Source organism: Juglans microcarpa x Juglans regia, chromosome 1S, assembly GCF_004785595.1.
Source record: "Juglans microcarpa x Juglans regia isolate MS1-56 chromosome 1S, Jm3101_v1.0, whole genome shotgun sequence".
In the NCBI taxonomy this organism is placed as follows: domain Eukaryota; kingdom Viridiplantae; phylum Streptophyta; class Magnoliopsida; order Fagales; family Juglandaceae; genus Juglans; species Juglans microcarpa x Juglans regia.
Window position 1 is genome coordinate 23353812 of NC_054595.1, and position 7258 is coordinate 23361069.

A 7258-nucleotide genomic window follows, 5' to 3' on the forward strand; every position below is an offset into this window, starting at 1 on the left:
ACCAGATTTGCTAAAACCGTTACCAAAGTGTTGAATCCTAGATTTTGGCAATGAAAAATGAGGCAAAGCATGCCTATGATCACGCCCATAAAAACTCCCTTTGACCATCTTTAAAGATAGAGGGACAAATGTCATCAGAATATAAGATCACTAACGATAAATCGTGACGGTTAAAATGCTACGATGATTGCTTTCATTTCATTTTTTAACTTAATCTTTTGGCTCATTATAAATATGTTCTCTCCCTCCCAAATTTGTGTTGCAAGGGCACTGTGGACAATATCTCCTGCAATACTTTATGCATTAATAAATTTATTTCAATGTATTAAGAAAAAGTCTACTGCTGCCGTTTCAAACATATCGTTCGGTTTGATTGTTTAGTAAATTTTTTTTTTTTAACTGAATGATGAAGGAAATAATTTTAAATATATTGATGTATTTTTTTATTTTTTAAAAATATTTAAATATATTAAAAAATATTAATAAAAAAAATTTTATTTTTATAATTAAAAGTAACATCGAACGTGCTAAGACGGTAGAATAGCACCTAACGTTACATTTTTCATGTGAGTGACATAATGACAAAGTTAACTAGGGGTGCGGTACCTTAAAAAAACTATGTGGTTTTGGCGCGCGAAGCTTTTGAAAAGAAGGTTATATAAGCTATGTTTGAGGTCCATCAATGGCAATGGGTACTACCATGCTATCACATATGATTGGCTAAAACCACATCACTCAATTCTTAGCATGGATTTTAACCCCAGTGATCAGATTTTATTTCCATTTTCTCAGACACAATCCGTCATTGGTGTAGACATTTTTACGTGGGTTTGTTGGCCAATCACATCAAGGATTGTTTTCTTTTAATTGTACCCTTCACATCAAAGTTATCAATCCCCTTGGCTAGAACCCACCTAGGGACCAACATCCATTAATGAGTTATCAGGACACGTGTAGGGTTATGATGCAGGCACGTAATTTTTTGGATGAGCATTTATGTCCCCCTTGCATGTATGGGTACAAAACAATCAAGATGTTAATGGGTTTGCTGTAAAAACTGCTGTCACGTAGTACCATTGAAGTTTCCCACTCTTCCAAATATACATTTAGTAATTAGTACCATGCACTGGGGCCAATTGGCTGAAGTGGTCCCCTTAGAGAGCAAAGGCAAGTGTCACGTGACACAACCACCTTACACCTCTCTTGCAGTAATTACACGATTAAATCAGACGGAGGTAGTTCTATAGAGCCCGCTCACAAGTCCCGCTTGTACATCCCATTTGACGTGGTTTGTCACGTGACATTCACCTGTTTATTTTAATTATTAAAAAAAATTGGAGAAGAATAAGAAGATGATGATGAAAAACAACTAGATCCTTTATTTCACAATCTCAAAAACCCCTTTATGCTCTCCAACCTCGACAGTCTACTCCCCAATTTCAGCAGTGGCATCGCATCGAGTCCACACGGCAACAAAAAATAATTTCCGCCATCGTCTCTGTAAGAAGCTTACAAAATTGTAAAGCATGAGAATGCCTAATTCGACGCAGTTTCTCGAGCAAAACACAGTAAATTATTATCGTCGAATAACAATTTATAAATGAGGTTGTATCAGAGATTTAGAACAAATTCATTAACTTGGTTGACCTAAATTTCTAAAACAAATTCTGAAAACCAATTCTACAAAAAACATATAATTCAAACTTACACTAATTTACTTACATATAACTTAAATGTCACATGTATGCAATTGGATAGAGGAATTTCAAGAGAGAGAGAGAGAAACAGTGAGAGCTATTGAGGAATGAGTCTAGAACTATGAATTCAAAAGAAGAACCATATTTTCTGACTATCACTTGCTTTCTATCACTCTGTATGTTTGTGTCTTGGTCTCATTCTGAAACGAAGAAACAAAAGTCTCTTCAATGGATATTTCTAGTGGCTAGTGAAAACTACATAATTTTCAAGTTTGGATCGCAGCTTTTCCCCGTTTGGCTAGGTTCCTCGTCGTTTTATGGAGGCGGCAGAAGAGTATGTTGGCTAGGTTTCGAGTTTGGATCGCAGCATTTTAATTTTAGTTTTTAATTTTTTTAATTTATTTGGCAGCCATGTCAAGCGGGAGCTTGAAGCAGGATCAACGAGCGGTGTGCGCATCTTTTTTCCAGATTAAAATAATAGATACATATACGAATTTTATAATATTTAATGTAGATTATATAAGATTTTTAGCCAAATGAATGTTATGCATCAGTTACTATTCACTCTTATATCTCAAATTTAGAACTTTTTCATAGAGTGTAGATGTATTTTTCATAAGGTGTAAGGGTATTTTCTATAAGATATGAGATGTGAAATGATGAATAATGAATTATGAGAATAATTTTTTTTTACAATAATATGAATAATACATGAACATTTAATATTGTATATATACTTTTTTCCATATCGGATTGGACCATCTAATTCGAGCAATAAGTTGAAAAAGATATTAATTGAAAATAATTGATTGAGGGAGAAGTTGAGAGTTAGGGCCGGTTGATTGGGAAATCCATATCTTTTATTTCAAAATTTTTTAAAATTTCTTCTTCAAATATCACTAAAATAAAAACATTTTTTTATTTTCAATTTTCAATTTTTTCTCATTTAAACGTTATAAATTTTTTAAATTAAAAAAATATATATATAAAAAATAATTCAACTTTTATAAATTTTAAAATAATTGAGATAAACATTTACAACTTAAAGCGACCAAAAGAAAGTCCAGAACTAAAGTAATGAAATAGAGCAGCATGTAGACTGTAGATACTACATTGCTAGACCCCCCCCTTTTTTTTTTTTTTTAGATCATATGTTTTGGAGTCAGTGTAAGAAACGTTTTTCCGGGTTATTTTATTTTATTTTTTGGCTTGGTAATTAATGTTCTTTCTTCTGGGGTTTGCCAAGGTTTTTGTTTTTCTCTGTCATGTTATGTTTCTCAATGGATCTTTCTTGAAAGAAATAAAAATGTGTTGCCGTCTGTCTTCCTTTTTTATAATCACAAAGAGTAGGTATTCGAGTCCTAAAATATGCATGAATTCGGAGCCTTGGTGATTGGAGAAAGGGTATGTATATATTTTCTTCTCATTTTTTTTTCCTGTCAAAAGGAAAGGGTGCCATTTTCAAAGTTTATTATCATTTTTAACTCCAATAGCAAAGAGAGATAACCTCTGCACCATGATTAAACTGGTCATGTAATTGTAATCTGAGGTATGTTTAATTTAGTTAAAAAAAAAAACTCGTTTAAATTTGAGAGTCTTACGTGATATTCAAATAAATATACAAAGTGTATCCTACAATATTTATTATTATCTGTATATATTTATGATGAAGTATGTCATGCAATATTGTACTATGAAAAAAATATATTCATTATCATTTTTCTCGTCATTCTCTCACTATCTCATGACGTGATATTAGATGAGAGGTTCACAAGTAAAATATAATAAATAATCTCCTATCATCTAATGACACATCATAAGATGATGAGAGGATGATGAGAATTGTAATGATGAATATCATTACTCTTATACTATATGTGTATATTATACATACTTCGTATATTTATTTATTTCCCAAAAAAATGCTATTTATTTTTTATTTCATATGAGACTGTTTTGATTTTACAAACTCTACTAGCAGTCTCAAAAGAATGATTAATGAAAACCTGACATTATAGTCATGACACCCACAAAATCAATAAATAGTACTACCATCAAAATCCGATGAGAATAATAGAGCTTTCATGAAATAAATGTCCATCAATCTTACAGAATCATGTTCACTGGAATTAAGCACATTTAGAAACTAGAGCAATACCCCCTTGCACAGCTTAACCATCTCATTAAGCTAATTTAATTTTGATTCACAGCCCTCTTGACACTATTTTGCTATTTGAAATGTTATTTTGCTTCTTAAAAACTATTCATTCTTTGGAGTCGATCACCTTTATGAGATGATGCCTTGGTACAAGATAATCTTGTTTCTTTTGGTATGCTAGCCAACACGGTAAGCTGCAGTTTGAATAGTGAGATGAAATGAGATGATTTTAGATGAAAGTTGAATAAAATATTGTTATAATATTATTTTTTAATATTATTATTATTATAAAATTTGAAAAAATTGAATTGTTTATTATATTTTGTGTGAGAATTTAAGAAAGTTATAATAGTGAGATAAAATGAGATGAGATGAAGCACTTTCACGATCTAGACAGAGCCTAAATTTCTCGTCTCCTTACTATAAATTGTGTAGGTATCTCCAATCTCAAGTATTAGTATTATTATTATTTTATATAGTTTTCTCTTATTCATGAAGGGTTTGTTTTATGATTAATAATTTTCACGTAGTTTTCTTAAGAGGTTGATTGTGAGATTTCTAATTATAACCCAAGCTATCTTATAGAAGGACTTCATCTATCATAGTATGAAAATTTATTAATAAAACCAAGACAACGTACTCTTCTTTAAAAAAAAGTCTGATTTTTCTAATTGTTATGTGCCTAAAATGCCCCAGTGAATCTCAACCCTCCACAAGATCTGATGGTCACATTTTATTGCATGTGTTAATTTTCCTTCCGTATGTTTTTGTTGGGTATGTTTGTTTTGTAGGTGTCGTGTTGTGGGCCACTTTCAGTCAATAGAGTCGTGGGCCTTGTTCGGCCGAGTCCTTAGGAGGTATAGTACTATAGTTACCATAAGCATGTTGTTTCACGGCGGAGTCGTGTTCCGAAAGTTAAATAGATAAATCATGCGTAAGCCCTTTATAAAAAGGAGAGTTCTGCTAAAAAAATAATAGATTTTTTTTTTTTTTTTTTATATTTTTTTAAAGTGAGATCCATTTATTTACAAAGACTTATGTCGAATTTTTCTATTTGGAAAGTGTAAAAATCATTTATCCTATTTACGTGTCATGTTTCTCAATCAATGATAGAGAAAAACTTTCTAACGGTCCATCTGCTTTTCCTCAAATAACAGCTTCCAATAAGCGTTTGCTACATAGCTCTTTCATTACACATAGCATATGCTTATCTATAGAGAAAAAAAATTCCTCCCTCGTAAAAACCCTCTCCCCTTCCACTGAAGCCCCTTGTTTTTGTTCACAAAGTGCTTTCCCATAAATTTCCTCCGACTTCCTTTTGTGTAATCTTTGCTTCATTACACTATATTCTCTCCTTTCTTTTTCCACATCACCTCTGCTACCCAAAATTTTCTTTTTCTACTTCTTCTCAGTCTCTTATTTTGATTTTACTTTTATTTTCATTTGTAACTTATTTCTCAGGCGACTTGTATGTTTTCTACTCTATTCTATTACTCCTTCCTCTAGAAATAAGAAAGAAAACAAAGGGTTATTCAAGTTGTTCTGTGGGTAATCCTTCTCGAGATTGTTTGAAAGTTGGTGGTGAGTTGTTTGGAAGTGTGGCATTGCGAGCCACTCTAGCTTGCCAATTCAAGCTTGCAGATGAGAAGAGGAAGAATAGAGGAGCATTAGAAAGCTTTGATTTTGCATAATAGAAAGAGGAAATGGATAAGTCTCGGCCAAAACATGGATTTTTTTTCTTTTTTAGTACTTTGTGGTAAGTTGTTCTGGGAGAAATCATTAGAAAATGATTTTCGTGTTGAATTGGTATGTAATAATAGGTATTTTAAACATGTAGAATGAAAAAATAATAGCAAAATTAATGAAACAATAGAGATTTTTTCCTAAAAGATCTGGGTGAGGAGAGTGAGAGAAGAGGGGCTTTCATAAGTGATAGAGGAAATGGGAGATAAGAGTTTTGGGTGAGGAGAGAGGAGATATGGGCAAAGGAGAGAACCCGATTGTGATGGGTGACGATCGGGGGTGACGACATTTTCTGGTTGTGGTGGCAATGGACCTGTTTTGGTGTGTCGGCAGACTGATTCGAAAAAGATAAAGTTGAAATGTTTATTCTCTTCTCATAACTGAGTTTCTTAGGTATAATCAAATGAGACTAGTTTTAGTGTGTCTAGTATAAAACTAATTACGTGTCTTATTTTTATTGGGGGCTACTAAACGCCCAACATCAGCCCAACCGGTCAGAAGTGAAACTCTTAATGATATCCAGTATTTTGAAGTAATTTGTAAATGGGAGGTTTTCGTTCCTCTAAGTACCAATTTCTTTGCTATTTAATTAATCAGAGAATTTAGTTAAGTACAAATCATTAATTCAGGATAGAGTTTTTAATTATTAAAACATTAGACATATATGGTGCATGGGGCAAATATCGTCGTCGTTAATTTGGAGGAACACTGATAATATTGATTTCTAATTAATTAATTGTAAGATGGAGGGCCGCCTACGTCAGCAAATCCCTTCTATGCCATAACAGCATGCTTGAGAATTAAAGTGGCAAACTTTATTGCAGAGATTAAAGACTGACCAGCCTTATGTGATGCATAGGGAGGGCTATGTATAGACCCCTCGAATGGTTCTCTGACAATCCTAAAAAAAAAGTTACATAATCTTTCTATATTTTTGTTCTCTCTTGAAAAAGTATATAGACTGTGGGTGTATTGAATGTTACTCTAATTTATTCTACGTAGTACACTTTACCATTAAGAGGAAACGCTTGGGGCTTGCTAGATTATTTGTCCAGACTGGATAGACTTGTGGAGCAATTCAATAATAAACTGTACTAGAGGTATTTCACTGTGCATTCGTACTATTAATAAGGTTATAATGCGTGTTTTCATTAGCCACAGAACGCTTGATTCATGTTCATATCAAATTCTCACACGGCACTGTTGTCTTTGATATCATAGTGAAGCAATTTGGATTGGGGGGGATGGTATTGCCGCATCTACTGAAACTGCTGCCCTGAGGACATCATCATTTCAGCAAGAAGTTGCTGTTTGGCACAACTGACCATCCTAACGTTACAAAAGTAAAATATTTATATATATATCCTATTCTTCAACTTGTAATGTTTAATCTACTGACATTGCTGCAATGATTAATAACATTGATTTTCATTAAATGAGAAGTGGCTTAGGATTTCCAATTGAAGCCCACCACGAATCGTGTATGCATGTGCCAATGATCGACAAACTAGTTATTGGAATCCTCCATTGCGCGCATGCATTGTTCCATTACTAGCTAGTACTAGGAAAAGATAGAAATTATGGAGCTGTTCATTGGAAAAATTGGTACTACTGCATGCATGCACAGATAGGTTTATAATCAAATTGAAACCCAACTCGA